This window comes from Leptopilina boulardi, unplaced genomic scaffold (genome assembly GCF_019393585.1).
Source record: "Leptopilina boulardi isolate dan_hultmark-lab unplaced genomic scaffold, ZJU_Lbou_2.1 LbouV2_150, whole genome shotgun sequence".
Classification (NCBI taxonomy): Eukaryota; Metazoa; Arthropoda; class Insecta; order Hymenoptera; family Figitidae; genus Leptopilina; species Leptopilina boulardi.
The window spans coordinates 1335519-1355226 of record NW_026137697.1 but is presented as its reverse complement, the minus strand read 5'-3'; the positions used below and the strand labels follow the sequence as shown (position 1 = coordinate 1355226).

The 19708-nt window shown below is 25.0% G+C and overlaps 1 protein-coding gene across 3 annotated transcripts in view; it reads right to left on the bottom strand.

The window, feature by feature from the left end:
• The window catches only part of LOC127276575 (putative polypeptide N-acetylgalactosaminyltransferase 9), a 125211-nt gene that overhangs the window by 94236 nt on the left and 11267 nt on the right, over positions 1 to 19708 (bottom strand). For 2 of the 3 annotated variants that reach the window (XM_051297105.1, XM_051297107.1), the window contains exon 2: positions 13998 to 14025. The gene's annotated coding sequence lies outside the window, so the exon portion shown is untranslated. Of the gene's footprint in view, positions 1 to 505; positions 733 to 13997; positions 14026 to 19708 lie in introns of those variants that run through there. The other variant, XM_051297106.1, reaches the window with a different exon arrangement.

Below are 19708 nucleotides of genomic sequence, written 5' to 3'. Positions count from 1 at the left end.
TCAGACAAAATTCAAAAATAATTTTCTTCAGAGTTAATTTTTTAAAAGTGAGTATATTATTGATTAAGAATAATGCTAGACTGAAAAAAATTTATTTAATTCAAATAATAGCGTTTACATGAAAATATTATATATTAAATAAATATTTCCATGAACCAAATATTTGATATCAAACAAAAATTATTTAATAGAAATAAATATTTATATGATAAAAATATTTGTTTGATTCAAGTAATTTGAATAAAATAAATTTTTAACATTCATTAAAAAGTATAAAAATTAATTATTCAAAAATAGAACACTTTTTTTTGAAAAAATTGGATATTTATTTAATTTATTAATATAATCGATTGTATACTATAATTTCAAAGCACTTTCTCTTCAAATATAAATTACAAAAAAATAATACAAATAATCAAAAAGAAAATTGACTTTGATTTATTTTTGTCTGAATTATAAATAAGGAGAAAAAATTCAGGTATGAAAAATCAATAATTTAATCTACCTTATTCGAAGAATGTTGAATCCTACTTGAGGTTAATCCAAATAGAGTAAAAAAAATCCAAAATAAACTTCTTTCATTAAATTAAAGTCTCTAGAGGACACAATTTTTCAACAAAAAAAAAACAACAACAACTAAAAATCCACACAAATCACAGGTTGAATGAAATAAAATTGATTTTCAAAAAACATACGAGAGAAAGCGCGCTCTTGACGACGTTTGAGCGCTAACTGAGTTCCAAATCCGACAAACAGGTCCGAGACTACAGTGACTGTAGTACTCTGGCATGCTGTGGAATGGAAGATGTTGGATGCCAGTACGGAGTCGAGATGTGTGTGAGACGACGAGGGAAGGAAAAAGAAGGTACCAGGAGGAGTAAAGGTAAAGGAGATAAATATATATGAGAGAAAAGAAGAAGAGGAATACGACTCTTCTGCGCGAGGATAGCCTTTATGCGAAACCTATACTAACATATAGCCTTGTGTATGTGTGTGTCTGCATCAACCGGGAATTGTGCAATTGAACTCTCCATCGAATCGTCTTCAGTCGCGAGAATGTATAATAAATATGCGATTTTTTTTTTTTAAATTTTTAAATGCCCACAAAAAAATTTCACAACGAAACACGAATGCCAGAGATGTTTTTTTTTTTCTCTCTCTCTCCTCCTCTCCTAGACATGCTAAGTGATTTTCCCTGCAATGATTTTGAAATTTAACGATGGCATGCAGCAACTGATTTTGTGTAATTATTGAGTGACTAGCGGGCAATTCCGATAATTGAACTGAGAGGTTTATTGCTCTAATTACTTTTCAACATTAATGTTTAATTCAATTTCACAAACGATCTATTAAATTTTCATTATTCCAGGTGGTATTTTCTGCACATCTAAATATTAATGATTTGTCATGAAAAATTATTTTATTGTTTTTCATACGCAAAATATAGAAATAATATTATTTCCAGATATATTCGCAACTGATGGGAAAATAAAAATTTATTTCATTCAAATAATCTATTCACTATTTATCAAATAAATATTTATTTGTATCAAATAATGATTACTTGTGTGTATCAAATAGTAAATATTTGTATCAAATAAATATTTATTTGATACAAACAATTATAAAAATGATGAGTGAAATAGACTTCAAGTCGTATTTATACTTTTTTACAATAAGAAATTTAATATATAAATTTTGTCAAGAGCGTTTAACTTTGGAGAAAGAATTTTTATAAATGGAAAATAAAAAAAAAAAAATTTCTAAATGACTTAAAAAAATTTAAATGTCACTAAAAATTGCATATACGCTCGAGTGTGTGGATCAATAATCCACAATCTCTAGAAAAACCACAATGTCCTTTATATCGGTCTTCCATCCATTTCCTCATTATTGTCGGTCAGGAAACTCTGGCAACGTGCCCTACTTTTTCTATGAGCCAACTTTTAAACAATTCAGTCAGCGACGTCAATGCAAAAAAACAAATTTTAGAGCTAGTATAAAATTTATATATGCGGGAGATAAAAAAAAAAGAAAAGCAAAATTAATAATGATACAACAATGTTGTTGTATATAGAAATATCAAAAATTTTTATATTAAAACTTGAAATTTAAATTAACATATAAATTATTATTATTATTAATATTATATAAAAAAAATTACTTAAAGTATTTTAGGAATTCAATATTTTCTTAAGGAAACTTTCTCTGTACTCAGTAGTATATTAATAAATAGATATTTTAATTTTTTTTGTTTAATGTTAAAAATTAAAAATAGATATAATTAACTGGTAAATTTTTTTTCTTTTTTCATAAATTTAATCAAGTTTTCTCTTTGAGTATGTTGAATGAATTTTCTGTTTCAAAGGAAACAAAGTAAATTAACCATGTTCATATATATATATTGTATAAATTTAACTAGTCGAATAAATAATTAATTTAAATTTCATTTAAATTATTATACAGGATTGTGAACAATGTATATAAATTAATATACTATTGCTAATGAATAACTTAATTAAAATAATCCCTTTTTCCACTACATTACAAATTTAACTAATTTTCCAAAGTATTTTTTATTGAACACTAATAGAAAAAAACGAGAAGTCTATTAAAGAAAAATTACTTTCTATTTTATAATTTATAATATATATTGTGTAATATTTTCAAAATTATAAAATTAATGACTGTAATTTTTCCAACCGAATTCATTTTTTTTTGAGTAAATAATGAGTTTTTTTATATATGGATTTTTAAAAAAGAACGAAGGAGTATGTTATACTTTTTGTAGGAAATTGACAGTAAATTCGATATATAAGGTATAATAAATACTATGTAAATCTATCTTTTCTTTTTCCAACTTTTTTTTTTTTTACTTATTATACTCTATATATACTCATATTCCCTTTGATGTCGTAAATTTTCCTTCCCTTTCTCAGTTTCGACCTCATTATTTCTGCAAATTTCTGAAACCTTCTCATTTATTCTGTGGCTATCCCTTTGTTCTAAATAAGCCACAATGTTCGAAATTATATTCTCATATTATATACACAATGAGTGTATATCTGCTTTTTCAAAAAAACAGGGTATAAACACGAAAAAGAAATTTTTATTTTTAGAAAAAATTCATTTCAAAATTGTTTTAAACAATATTTAAGTAAAAAAAATCTAGATGATCAAAGTTTATTGCTTAAAGTAAGGGGGAATATATATATATAAAAGGTCGAAAAGAAACTACTGTTCTTTTCTTTTATTGTCTTGAAAATAACTCCTTGGCTCAACACAATAATATACAAACACACACAGAGAGAAAGAAATTTCTTTCTTTTTTTTCCTTTTTATATCAACCACCATATTCTCTTTCCGATGCAGTTTCAGCAGTGGAGGTCAAATCTGGTTTGAAAAGCTCCCTTAATGAAAATCCAAGTTTTCTTTTCAAAAATTACGAAAATTTTTACTAAACAAAATTGCATTTTCCTTAACAAATTTTTTTTATTTAAAATTCTTTTTCAACCCACTTGGAAAGATTCCCCGGAAAGTGCCCCCTGGATTTTTCAAAATTTTTAGCCCTAATAGGGAATGAATCGCCAGACCTGATCAGGGCAAAATCTATAAATAGATAGATAGCTCTGCTGATAAATATTTCATAAAAAATAAAATTCTTTTTAGTTAGATTTCTATGACAAAAATTCTATTTTATAATAATAATAATGATTTTCTTAATGTAGGACTCTAAAAATAAAAAAAAACATCTTCCAACGGAATTCCGTTGGAAGTTCCGACGGAATTCTGATAGAACCTCCAGGGGTCACTTTCCGGGGAATCATTCCAAGTGGGAATTTAAATAAAAATTCGTTCACTAATTCAAATTAGTAGAAATTTTCTAAACCAAATAATAATTAAGAGAAAGGTTTCTAAAATCTGCAAGATACAAAATATCTAATCTTTTGAGGGGAAAATAAATGATTCAAAAAAAAATTTATGAAAAAGAATGACAAACTGTATGTCTATTGCATACACATACATCATCATGTCTCGGACCATATATATATATATAAATAGAAAATAATAAAAAGCAATTCTAGAGCTGTCATGTACAGCATCCCTTGGGTGCCTAAGTGATATATCTGAATGTCATAGAGTAAAGATTACATCAGGATAAACATGTCGCCCGCAAAGCTTTTTGAGAAAGTTGTTTTATATACAACAAATCAAGTTATAATATCACTACTAATGAAGAACAGTTCACTAAATGTGTATAACGCTATACACACGTGCAAATTCACGCATCTGGATTGCATTACATGTCCTGAAACTTAGCACCATGGATCACAAGCAAAAAGATTGATGATGTGAGTCTTTGTGAAAAATTGAAACGTACCTGGCTCACGTTATTTACGAGGGGAGTATAGCGGAAGGGTTTGAGGATGGTACTGCTCGAAGATGAAAACTTCAGGAACATCGAATGGAGACATTAATCTCATCTTATACGTTTTGCTTCTTTCCCTCCCATCCTCTTTTCTTTTCTACTTCTTCTTTTTTTTTTATCTCTTTCTCTTTATATTGCTCTCACAAAAAAAAAAAAAAAAAACTTTCAGCAATTGTTCTTTCGATAAATAAATGATTTGAAAAGAAAAACTAATAACAAATCTATTTCTCTCTATAGTAAATTACAATTTTCTCTTTTCGAGAATTTTGTGTGTGACAGAATTTCCCTCAAATGCAACATACTCTTGTGTGCAAGTAAGTTTATCGTCTCGCGAAAAGTAATTTATACCCCGACTGGCTTAATTACCTGTGATCGCTAATGGACTCGAGGCTTAGTATTTAATTCAAAGGAGCTAATTTAGGGCACATTAGCTGACTCGAGATGAAATATCGTCAAGTGGTTAATGCATTAGAAATACTGATAAGCTAATGATTGATTTATTGATAGCATAGCAAAGATTATACTTTATATCTGATTTAAAAAAAAATTTCATTAACATTTTTTTTTTTTTTATTAAAAATGATTAAATTTTTTTTTTTTTTAAGAATAAATTTTTCCATATTTTTGAATATATGTGTAACATTTATTGAATCATTCTCGAGTGTCTAATACTATTTTCCACTGGAACAATTTTCGTTATAGTATTCTTGTCACGTCTTTAGCAATATCTTCTTCTATTGACATGAGTTAGAAAAGGTTAGTAAGCGTGACGTGACACGAGTGCCATCATATAAAGTAAAGTCAAAAAAGAACCATTTGGAAAAATAGTACTTTTATTCAAAAAAAGATTTAAATACCACACGAATTTTAATTATTTTTATTATATTTTTAATTATTTTTAATTTGTTTAATTATTTTTATTATATTTGTAATTATTTTCAATATTTTCAGAATTACTGCCTTCAAAATTCGAAGGCAAACTAAAATTCAATTATTATCTTTTTTTTTTAGTTTCGTTATTTGGTTTTCAGTTTCAGTTCCAATTGGATTATGAAAAATTGATGAAAAATCGATCATATTCCATCCATATTTTTAGTTTAGTAAGACTGACGTTGAATTAAATCAAAATTAAAAGTCTGTGCATAATTGAATTTAATATAAAAATCTCAAAAAAAAAAATATTGAGTGACTCTTGAAGTGATATAATTAAAAATATCACAAAAATTTTTAACTCTTTATATTTCTCCTCAAAAATCATCCGTCAATTAAATCGACACCTCTCGTTATCGAAAGCATTGTCACATTATATTAAATTTTATCTTGAAAACCACTCAATATTTTCTTTTTTTTTAAGTTTTATTGGGATTTAACAAAGACTCAATTATCAAGATTTTTTTTTCTACAATTTTTTTTTTCATTGAACTTTTAATTTCTTAAAAATTAAAATTGTTTTATATGGGTCAATAGATAAAATTCATATAAATTGTGATAGTGAGATAAATAAGTCAATACTCATGCGAGTATAGTGGAGAGAATATTTTGTGAATTCTATTATCAACGAGAAAAATGTTACTTGATCGTGGAGGAATTTCGATACCACTTTTTTATCCTCTATTTGTATATAGTGAATTCTGAGCAAATGGAGGAAAAATAGAATCGAAATTTTTCCACGATCCAACAACATTGACATGCCTCATTGCATTAGGGTCATCAGTGTAGTTTTCTTCATTGACAAAATAGATGGAAAAATTTTTAAAATTTGGATTGAAAATAATTTAAAAATTCAAATAGAAATTAAACATAATTTCGTTATACTTGAAAAAAATACACCGGTAGCTATTTACATAAATAAAATCTACCATGTACCATGTAAAAACAATGTTTATAAAATATGTACATCGTGAAATACTTTTAACTCAACAGGACACATCAAAGGTATTTTCGAGACAAAAGAATTTCAAATTTCCCACTTTTTATAATTCAAATTTATATTTTCAGCATTATTGAAATATTAAAAAATAAACTACAAATAGTAAAAATCTACTATACAAATAGTAAAAATCTACTATACAAATAGTAAAAATCTACTATAAAAAAAAATTTTTTTTTTTCAATATTTTAGAATTTTGATAATATATGAAATGTTTCTCGCAAATTTTCAAAAGAAAGCATACATGTCGACTATAAAATCTTTGAGGAGATATAAAATATCTAATGGCATATGCAGATGGTATAGCATTAAATTCATCAATCTATAAAAATTAAGAGTTAAAGCTGTAATCTCTAATCGTAACTGGAATGGATCGATGATGCACGAGAGAAATTGCTTTTGAATATTTATCACTATCGACTAAATGATAGGTACATATAAAGCTCTTCCAACTATGTAATGAGAAAACCCAAGCGCAAAGTAATTTCTTGCTTATGTTAAATTGGCTATAAAAAAGTTTCAGATCAATGTCTGAATATAAGAAGCTTTTTGCGAACACAAAATTTATCGAGTAATTTTTTGTTCATAATTTGAAAATAGGAAAAAAAATAATTTTTTTTTCATATTATAAAGAAAAATAATTCAAAACGCTTTATTTAATATTTAAATTACCAATTTTCCTAACCATTTTTCACTTTAATGAACCATTAAATATTTAAGAATAATTCTCAAAAAAATATTTAAAGGAAATTCTATATATAAAAACTTGACTACAGTATGTACATATGAAATCAGATTTAAAAATCAACGAAAAATATGTTAGTTCTAATTTTAAAGAATTGTTTTTCTTATACCAATATTCATTTCTATAATTGGACAAGTTAAAAATTATTGGAATGAACTCTTTTCATTTTTGGTGACAAATATAAAAAAATAATTTTTAAATAAAAATTCAATAATTAAAATATTATAATTAATCATAAAATTCAAATTTTATTATACACGAGACGATTTGAATTATTAAATTCATTTATGAAAATGATTAGTAAAATTATTAATTTTATGCGATTAAAAATATTTAAATATTTTTAAAAAATTAACTCAATATGAAATATTTATTAATAATAAAAATAAAATTAACTCACTAAAAAGCCTTTTTTTAAAAAATTAATATCTATAAATTCCTCTACTCTTTTGTGTGCAAATTAGTTTAAATACAAAGTTCTCTAAAATAACGTAGACATGCATTACAGAAAAAATTCAATTATAAAACTAATTCCTTTAAAAGAATTTTTATGAAGATTTTTTTTTTTATTTTTTTTTACTTAAAAGAAAGAATTTAGAAGCAAACTCGGAAATAAATTTTCTTAAAAAATGAAAAAAGGCGAATAAACTGTCAATTAAAAGTTCAATTACTATAAAAGAAATGCATTTTAATATATTAAAAACATAACTTTTAATTATGGGACAAAAAATTATTATATGCAAAAAAAGTGAGTTAAAAAATTTGATATTCGAAAAAAATAATATTAAAATAGAATTTAAAAATTATTATTATATTAAAAATTGATTTTTTCATTTAAATTTTGAAATTAATGATCTTAGAAAGTTAACTTCACGAATTTCAGCATTTAATGCTGGGGATGTCGCGGTGGTGGTCTCCGATTAATCTAGTCATTCTGAACCGAATCCCAAGGATGTTTGGAACGATTAAGAACAGTTCCCTGTCTCTAACCTCTCTGAGGTGAAATTTACCTCGACAATGTGAATTGCAAACTTTATAAAATTTTCAACTTACAATCATCAAAATTAAATCACACAATTTTATATTTCACTTGAAGAAAAACGAGAAAAACAATTTTTTAAATTTAATTCCAGAAAACTAATATTTGCGATTTCAAAAAAAAAAAAAAGAGATTTTTCACTATAAAAAATTTTTCCACCATTTATATAGGTAATAATGATTTTAATATGAATTGCAATCTCCTTTTTTTTCTATCTATCTACAATCAATCTATCAGTTCTAATATCCTTTGTTTACTTTTCATAATTGGATCGTTAAGTATATTTTATACTATAGCAATCTAGCGCTGATTTTTTGTTTTCCTTCTTTTTATACACATTTTTTTGTATTCTTATTTACTTAAGTAATTTTCACAATTTTTTTTTGAAAAATTGAACTCTTTATTGTATTTTTAATTTTATATATAAAAAATTTTTTTAATTTTTTGTAAATTTTTATTTTTTTTTAATTTTTAATTGAAGATAAAATAGTGGTTAATTTTATATTTAAAATAAAACAATAGTTTACTCTAATTGTAAGTTCAAGTTCTATTTATAATTGTATTATTTTGCAGTCAAGTAGAAGGTAAAATATAAAGGTCAAGACAAAATGCACGTTTCAATGCAATTCTACCAATTAGAGTTTACGATTATTGATTTTATCTTTTGCCTTTAGACATTTATCAATTATTGATTCGATTGCATAGAAATGTACACGAGTATAAAAGAATATAAAATTAAAATATAAAAATTTAAGAATTAAAAAACATTTTTTTGTACTTTTTTTTAAACACATTTTTAATTTATTTTATTTTTTATTAAAATTAATATTTAATTAAAGAGACAAATTTACTATATATATTTAAAACACAAATATACTTTCGTTTATTTAAAAATATTATTTATGAAAAGAAACTTTTTTTTATTATTTTTTATATTATTTTATACCTAATAATTGTCTATGTGATGGGAAATCAAGAATATTTGACGGATGAGAAATTACGTTGAATTCTAATATTTCAATCTTAATAAAGCAAATGTACGAGCCGTTTAGTGATATGCATATTATATACGTAATTTCTGGTTTAATCATTACTTATCTATTAATTCATGTAAAATGATGTACACATGGTTATATAGATATATGTAAATTTACTAAATAGCACACAAGAATCAATAAAATTGTTCATTGGAAAAAAAATCAAGTTTTTTTTAAATCATAAATTATGTATATATTTGCAAATAAAGTTTCGAGAAAATTAAAATTATAAATTTTTAATATATTCAGAAGTTATATTGACAAAATTACCTAAAATAGTCATTTTAATAATTATTATAAAATTTCAATTATATATTTGAAAATAAAAAGCAATTTAATTATGTGAATTTATTTATATAATTTAGTTTTTATATATTTCTTTAGTTTGTTAGCATTCAATTAACACTGCTTGTTTAACAGATATATATTCTTTTCTCAAGTTACATATTAGAAAGAGTATAATTTTGTTGATTCAGTGCACGCACATGTGTATAACAATACCGTTAGAGGAAAATCAGAGCATTCATTATAAATTATACTAAAGAAGTAAACTGTATTCATCATACATAATTAATATTTTTTTTTTTTTTTTTAAATTGAAGGACATACGTTTCACGAAAAACATATTTTACTAATTTAACGCGCCATAAATTAACATACTAAACCGATTCAAAATTAAAGCAAATTATATTTCAAAAATAAATTTAAAAATATTTTACTTAAAATAAATAAATAAAATAATAATGTAATTGCAGAATTAAATCATTCTAAAGAAAATTAATAATATCAATTTTCCGGCATTATTTTCTTTAGAACTAATTAATTCTTCAATCTGGATTATAAAAAGATATTATTATTTAAAGAACTTGAATACGAGATTTAGTATAATAGAGATATAAAAAAAAAAAGAAACACAGTGTTTTCAGTTTGGTTTCACTGTGGAATGAAGACAATAAATATAGAAAATTTTTTTTCAATGTGTAAATGCAATTTCCTTGGAATGAATCCACAGCCAGAGACGCATGAGAAAAGATAAACCAAAGGGAATGAGAAGAAAAAGGAGGTGGAGTGCAACTTTGAAACCTTGCCCTAGAGGCACATCCTTTGCTTTCAACGGGACGGCTCGACATTGTGAAGACAATAAAATAGAAATTGGAAGAAAACTAAAAGTAGCACAAAACACTTTTCTGCTCTTTGAAAAAATTCAATTATTTAGTCCAATTGTCTTTTAACCAAATTACCACTTTGGAGTTGATGGTGGGGGTGAAAAAAAAAGAAGAACACACTATACACCAGACAATGAAATTTTAACAAAATAAAAATTTTATACAACCTATATATATATTGAAGGTCTGAATTAGTAATTTTTCAAATATTTTCTTTTTAATATATCTTATTCTATCATTCTAGAATTTCTTATCTATGGAACAATTTTCTTCTTTAATACACATTTTTTTTCTAAATCTTTATAAATATTTCATAATTCACTTGATAAAACATTTAATAAAATTCCATCTATATATTTTATCTTAACATATAGAGAGGAAATGTTTAATAAGCTCTAATTATATATGATTTAAAATTTATTTCATCGAAAGAATGAACAAAAATCAATAAAATTTGCGCTGATACACTGAAAGAAAAATTTATTTGATTCAAATATATACGATTACTTGACTATTATAAATATTTACTTGAACCAAATAATTTTTATTTTGAATTAAACAAAATTTCATTTGAACCAATAATTTTTGTATTTGAAATAAATATCATTTTATTGATTTAAATAATTATTTAATACAAATAAATATATTTTATACAAATAAATATATATTTAATACAAATAAATATATTTAATGCAAATAAAATTTTTTTTTTCAGTGAAAACAATACAATTACATTGTTCATCAATCTATAAATATAAATGACTATTTCTAACGAATTTTTCAGTGGATGGAAAATTTGTACAGAACAAGGTGGGTCCATGCCCTCCTATGAAGAAGTAAATGTGGTCCCTCTTAAAGTTTAAAGCTATGGCTCAATGAACTCCTGGAGGATGAAGTGCAAAGCAAGATGCTGAATGCACGGATATATATATATATATATCCGATGGAGTGAGAAAATAAGTAAGGGAGGGAACGAAGGGCGAGCACTCGATTTACGTTGGTACAAAGTTAATTGAATAGGGAGGCCCACCCTCTCCTTTTCTCCTTTAGATCTTCTCCTTTCTTTTTTTTTCCTCCTTTTTTACCGAGCTAGTAAAAAAAACCGACCTCTTTTATTTTTCAGCCATGACTCCTATTCCCTCTCTTATCACCCAGATTCTCTTATTTTTATCATAATAATAATAATAATAATAATAATAATAATAATAATAATACATATCTCAGAATTTGGTTTATTCTGCTAGGCAACGAATAATAATAATAATAATAATAATAATAATAATAATAATAATAATAATAATAATAATAAAAAGATCACTATCACATAAAACGAATGAAAAAAAAATATATAACATTTTTCATTTGTTATAATTTATAATAACTGTGCGAGGAAACAGGTTTCAGTTGACAACAATATATTTTAATTAAAAAATATATTCTATTTCGCGAACAAAAAAAAAAATTATTTAATTCAAATAATATGTTACTTAACTATATTATCAAAAAAATATTTACTTGAACCAAATAATGATTATTTGAGATGATATTTGTTTGAAATACAAAAATTATTGATTTAAATACAGTTTATTTAATTCAATTATTTGTGTGTTTAAAAATTATTTAATTCAAGTAAATATTTATTTAACAATAGTCAAGTAACCGGATATTTGCGAATAAAAGAAATTTTCTTTTTCAATAAAAATTAAACTTTAAAATTAAAAATTTAAAACTTTTAAATTAAAACTTTAGGTTTTATTTAAACTTAAAATTATATATTTATTTACGTTTTGTTTGAATCAAACAAAAAAATTTTTTTTTTTTTATTGAATTAATAAATTTTTGATTGTCCTAATGAAAATTTATTTATATTATTTGAGTTAAAAATAAAAAAATTTATTTGCGCTAAATAAAAATATTATTTCCGTTAAATAAAATTTTATTTGTGCTAAATAAATTCTTATATTTAAAAAAAAAAGATAAAAAGTTATTAAATTTTTATTTTCTTCAAATAAATTTTGTTTCTCTCAAATAAACGTCAATAAAATATTTCTATTATCCAAAATTTATTATTGTCAACATAAAACCTCACAGTTGAAAGTTAAAGAACATTAAAATATTCAAATTTGCATTTTATGTTTAAATGTAAAAAAAAAAAAAAAAAAATGAAAACAAGATTTACTTGCGAGTATTAAATAGCGTCTATATCTCGACACTAAGATAATTAAATAGCAATTATGAATATTGATTTTAACGTCAAAGTATAGTGTGTCAATTTATCGAGAAAGCAAGAGGAAGGTGGATGTCAATTATATGCATCTGTGCGCAACTGACTCTATATAGCCTTAATTCAAACGTTATATAGAATATGCATCGACTATAATGGCTACTTGTGATATATATAGAGAAGTTTTGAGCTTTTCCACTCTCTGCTTCAGTTCGGACTTGTTTCCTTTGTTCTAGGATAATGATGAATTTGCTCTGTCCGTTCAAGGAGCGTTTAACGTACTGTGGTTTTCTTTGAAGAGAACTCTGCTTTACAAAGAACAACGTAAAGTGCTTCTCAAAGACGATTCTTTTTTTTTCTCTCTCTCTCTCTCTTTCTCTCTCCTTTTCTTTCTCTTGCGACGAAAAAGAAAAACAGTCAATAATGTGCAAAGTAAAAGCTTATAATGAATATCATTGCCACTGTTGATATTGTTTCAAAAGATTTTCCTCCTAATAAGAAAAATAATTTTTATTTTAAAAAATATTTTTCCTTCTGATATATTAAATTTAGAACTATATGATAATAGAAAATTGTAATATAATTGTGATGGAAGTAATTACTTCGCTAAAAGTGAAATGCTTTTGACAAGATGATAGTAGAGATATTCACGCTCTTGAGGTTGAGTTGCGGTTTCATAAGGAGTTCAAGTTCGAACACTTGCGCAAAGGAAAGTGATGAAAGTTTGTAATATAATTTTTTGGAAAATAAAAATATTCACTAATTTTCTCTCCACATATGAGAAAATATTTTTTTTTTTTTTTGGGGAAAAAAATTAGTTATTTTATTTTTAGCAGTAGTAAAGCAGGCTATTATTATTAGTAATGCAATAGAAGGGGAGAGAGAAGAGGTTACATATAGATAAGAAGAGAAAATTTATAGTCTGTCGAAGGGCGGGAAATTTCAACTCCTGATCTTCATTTCTTTTTTTTTTCGTCTCATATATAATATAAAAGAGAGGAAATCGAAGCTTTTTGCTATGAATATAGTTGATCCTTCAACATAATTTACCGTGTTTCTACCAAGCTTGGATAAACGTCACGCTATTCCCGCAGGATCTTTGCGGCAGGCCTCCTGTCAAGGTTGGCTCACGACACCTGAGACGTGCCTTGAATCCATGGTTTGACACTCAACCGCCTCCAAGAATATATATATATATATATATTCTCTCAAGATTCTGATATGTTAGAAACATTGATCGAAATTCAGACTTTAGAGACGAAAAGCGCTTCTCCACAATAAACATCTATTTCTTGAGTGACATTTGTTGCTTTTTATTATCTATCAATTCGCGAAAACATTTTCTCCATATATAGAAATTCACCATTTTCAATAACACATTTTCGATTTCAAATATCAAAAGAGAAGCACATTTTTAATGTACTCACCAGAAAATCCAATCGATGTAGATCCAAACTGAAACAAAAAAAAAATAATTTGTTTTTATTAAACATTGAACAAAAAAAAAAAAAGAAAACACAATATAATTTTTACCACTTCCATAGTAAATGGTACACTGAAAAAAAAAATTTATTTGGTTCAAATACTCGATTACTTGACTATTATCAAATAAATATTTATTTGTATCAAATAATTATTATTTGCTCTCTCTAAATCTGAATCAGTAGAAATTTTACTAATTCAATCAGTATACTTTTCATTTTAACTGAAGTTTCAGTTATTTTTTGAAATTTACTAATACACACAAAAAACAAATACTGAAACTATTAACATCTTTAAATCAAAATGCCTTAAAACTAGTGTAATTTAATCTTAAAACTAGATTAAGTCATTTTTAGGACTTAAAATCATACACTCAAGGCTGAAATTCAGTAAAAATGGTTCTAATGTTAACGGTTTTAGTCAAAAGGGAACTAAAAGTAAGTATTATTTTTTAGTGTGTATAATTAGTGAATATGCAAGCAATAGAAAATAACTTATGTAAATCAGTAATTTGTATATAACATAACCTTTAAAATTAACTATTAAATCAGTAGATTTTGTTGCCGCCGCCATATATTTATATTACTGATTCAATCAGTAATTGATAGTTTACTAATTGAATCAGTAAATTTCTACTAATTGTCAGTTTGCTCAATTCTTGCTATGGCAATTAGTAGATTTCTACTGCTAATCAGTAAAATATGACTAATTCAGATTTAGAGAGTGAGATAGTATGTATTTGTTTCAAATACAGAAATTATTGGTTCAAATATTTAATTCAAATAAAAATAATTTGATTCAAGTAAATATTTATTTGATAATTGTCAAGTAATTGAGTATTTGAATGAAATAAATTTTTTTTCAGTGTAAATTTTAGGGTATTTTATTTTATTTTTTACTTTATTAAGTATAATTTCTAATTTTAGAAATTACATTTTTTGACTCGAATTTTTCCTTTCTTACGTTTTTTCAAGCTATATCTATATATACACTAAACAAACTGCTCAATTTGCGGTTCGAGAACGGAATAAATGACCCAGAGTCCAGACTTTTCAACGTATTGGTTTCGGACTCCTGCGCAATTTTATTCGCTACACGATTTTGCAGCAAGAAGTCAGGTTGCTGTGACCGTAACTCGTGTCAATTTATCACGTCTCATGATGTCAACAAGTAATAATAACAGAAACACTTTACAGCTTTCATGCAGTAGAAACGTGTTCGGGGAACAATTTTCAAAAATCATACAAAAAAAAAAAAAAAAGTTTGTCAATCTTTAAAAATCTTTTAAAGATTGACAAACATAAAAAAAATATATAAATATTAAAAAATACATAAATATAAAAAAATATTTAAAAAAAATATATATATACAAAATGACATAAATCTGTATGAAAATGATAAAATAATACAGAATTCGAAAATAGTTCTGGAAAAAAAAAAAAAAGAAAACAATAATATGAAATACATCGGAGGGGAAAAGAAAGGAAAAAATAACATAAAGTTGAATATAGAGAGAAAGAAACAGAATATGTGAACGGACCACCCTGAGAATGCGTGTTGCAGCGTGCAATCTCATGGTTCAGGAATTTCGCGTTTGGGGCAAGTCTGTGACTCTGTGGTATCCTAAGACAGCTTTAAAGCTTTCACCAAAGGAATGCTCTTGACTAAAGCCTCTACTGCAGGAATTTACTTCGTTTAAAGAGATATAGAGAAAATCAAAACAACTTTCCTCCAATTCCTCTTTGTCTGCTCTTCTATTTTACCAAAAAAAAAAAAACCCCCCAATTTGATCATTCTATACAAAATCAATTAACTTTAATTAAATATTTCCAATTTTTTCTATATTGGCTACTATTATCGAGAATGTTTCATATAGAAAAAATAATAATCATTTAAAAAAAAATATGTTTCATAAATGATAATTATTTACAAACTTTGTTTTAAGAAAAAATATGAAAAAAACGTAAAATAAAGATAAAAATGTTATATAAGCGACTGATTTCCTTTTTTAATACATCCTGTAAGTAATCTTTTTTTTTTTTTTTTTTTTTTTACTAATAATTATATGTGTCTATAAAAAACCGGATATTCAGAAAAATTTTATTTACAAATATTATCTCTCTGCGAATTATATGAATAATTCAAAAAAATTATTATAACAAAAATTGGATATTTTATTTTTTAAAAATTCATTATAATTAAAAATTTTTAACTAGTTAAAATTATTGATGCAGTATACAACACTCTTTTCACATAATAAAATAAAAGATATGAAAAACATTCTATTCATTTGTTTTCATTGTATTCCTTTTTTTATTTCACGAGAGAGATTCTCTTGTTTTTCATGTTCAATTTTTCGAGCAAGACTCATGCATCACTAGTTAAAATGTGAATTCAAAGAAATCAAAATTTGATTTCCTACTGTTCGAAATTCGGTATATTATTTTTTATATTATTATTATTATTATTATTAACGTCATTCACTATTCAATAATTAATTAAAACCTTTTGTGATCGTTATAAATAAAGGGGAAAAATAAATTAAATTTTTATGCCGACCCTGTTATAATTATTATTAAAAATTATGCAAAATATTGAAAATTTTGTATTTTCATTTTATATTTGTAAATGTATGAAAATTAATTAAAATTTAGAAGCATTAATCATCTGCAGAAACACCAGAGGACTTTGAACATCCCCAGAGCGTAAGTAAATGGAGACTGTGATTGGCTAACGGATCACCTACACACAGTCCGTCAACTTCCTGCAGTTGAAATCCTATCGTTTTGGATATTTTAAAATATGCAAAAAATATAATTCTATTTAAAATTTCATAATTAAATAAATATAGTAAAAAATAAAATTTACGGATTTCCTATACAATTTTTTTTCAAGGAATATTGAACAAAAAGTTGAACAATAAGTTTTGACTTGTATATATATAAGAGAAAGGATTTTTCTGCTCACAAAGTATAGAGAGAGAGAAAGAGAAGCGAGATATATATTCATTTTTATAAAACTGTCCAAGTGCACACGCATAGATAGGAAGGTACCTGGCGATAAGGTGTAACGGACAAGAAATGGCAACGAGAAGAGAAAGAAAGTGGAGGATAGCCAACAAACTTGAATTTATGCTCATGCTGCAGCACATAAACTTCCGCGTCTTTGCATCCCTTCACTGCTATGAGAAAATCCTATATACCCACGATATTCCATCTGAACCCAAGTCGTTTGTTTTTTTTTTTTTCATCATTTTTAAAATTCATCATTTTTACAATACTGTGCGGAAGAATTTCACTGACAAAAAAAAAAATATAAAGAATTTTAACATGTTTACAAAAGATGTAAAATGTAATTTCTTCTTTTTTTTTGTAAATAAGAAAAACATCAATTTCTTTCTATGTCGCGTGACTAAAATCATAAAATTGTATTGAATAATTTGCATCAGGGCCTACGCCCTTTGGCATTAGTCACGCAATGATAGAATAATGCTTAAAAGGTTATTTAAACATGAGAAAAAAATTTGATTCCTAAATTAATAGGAGAAAAAAATTCGCGGAATTTTTGTCATAATAAAATTATTATTGAAATTATTAAATTACTAATTCAAATTAGTAAAAAAAAAATTTCTATTAAATTAGCAAAATTTTACTTTCAAATTAGTGAAATTAATTAGTAATAATAATACTATTATTAGTAATATCAATTAGTGAAATTTAATTAGAAGTAAACAAATTTACAATCAAATTAGTCATAACTAATTAGTACACAGAAAATTATAAGGTATTAAAATAAGCTGCAACGCTTATTATTTTAATGCCTTTTAATTTTCTGTGTAGTAAAAAAAATGTTTACTACGAAATTAGTAAAATGCTCTTTAAATCTGAATTAGTAAAAATGTTTACTAATTTGAATTAGTGACTCACTTTTTGCGCTTCTGAATTAGTAAAATTTTACTAATTATTAGTAAATTTTACTAACAATTAGTAAAATTTTTACTAATTCGGAAGCAAAAAGTGAGTCACTAATTCAAATTAGTAAACATTTTTACTAATTCAGATTTAGAGAGTGTAACTAAAAAGTCAATTACTAATTCTTTAGTGTTTTTCTCAAAGATTGATTCAAATTTTTTTTTAATTCACAGAAAATTAAAAGGCATTAAAATAAGCTGCAACGCTTATTATTTTAATCCAATTTTGCTTATTTTAATCCATTTTGGTATTAAAATAAGCAAAATTTGATTAAAATAATAAGCGTTGCAGGTTATTTTAATACCTTATAATTTTCTGTGTTAATGAAAAAAAATATACTAAATATTTTTATACATTCAAGTATAAATAATAGGAAATAAAGAAACTAAAAATTTCAAGGGCATAAAAAAATACGAAATGTGACATAATAATGCGTTAGATGCATCTTTCTCACGCTTCCTCATACACAAACACTAACGCACGCAAAATATCTTTGAAATAAACGTGTACTAGAATATGCAATGGTGCAGAGCCAATACATTTGTGCTCAACACTAACTCTGACCTTCTCTGATGATCTTCCGGGTCGATTCGATCTTCCCGAGGATCGTGACTAGCCAAATGGACAGACATGAAATACACATATACTTCTCATAAATAAGAAATGACCATCTTCTAGATTTGATTTCTATATATAGAGAAAAATCAGCTAAATTATTTAAGCAAAAAAAAAACTAATTTACTAAACACAACTAAACCTATATAATTTAAATTAAAAAAACACAAATAAAATTTTATTTAGCGCAAATATTTATTTGGCTTCTATATCTTTTCTCTGAGTGTATATAATGAGGTAAAATATGTTAAAACAATTGTTGTAATTTATATAATTTTTTGTTTTTAAAAAAACTACCGAGTTTGACTTCCGTTTTTTTTGTCTCTCTCTACTTTATTTACTACCCTCTGAAAGAATGAAGGCGAAGCGGAAGGGGTAGAGGAATGGAACAAAAGTTGGTTTTAGCACTTATCCGCAGACTTCGCTCAAGTATGTACTTTCCTAGTATCATCCACCCGCCCAATATGAGGCGTTGAGACAAACCCTCTTTCATTTTTTTATCTCCTCTACTGAAATAGACATCTCGGTTTTTTTTTTTTTTTTTCCTCTTTGATCTGCACAATTTCACCACATAATACATGAAAACCTTCTTTCTTTAACTTATTCTTCACACAGACATATATATATAGCTCGTCTCATTAATTTAATTGTGTCTTTATATTCCCATGATTAAAAGAAAGTTATATATTAAATACTGCACACGCACTTTCTGTCAATTATAAATAAATATATCAAAAATAATACTCACAATAATTAACGATTTTTAAAAGAAAAATATATTTTTTCATTTTCATATTTATTAAATAAAAAAAAATATTTTTTTTAAATAAAATCTTAAAAAAAAAATTTTGAATCCCCCTTTTTTTTGACTATCAAAATTAAAAAATCAATTTTGTCTTGATTTATTAGCAAAAAGGATATTACAAACTCAATGGGATAACTACCTTAATGAACCTATGATCACGCACAACAATTTCACTCAGCATTAACCTACATGTTTCGCATAATGCATAATTCGAGTTCAGCCACACGAATAATAATTATTGAAACTTTGTCTATTTTATCTTTTT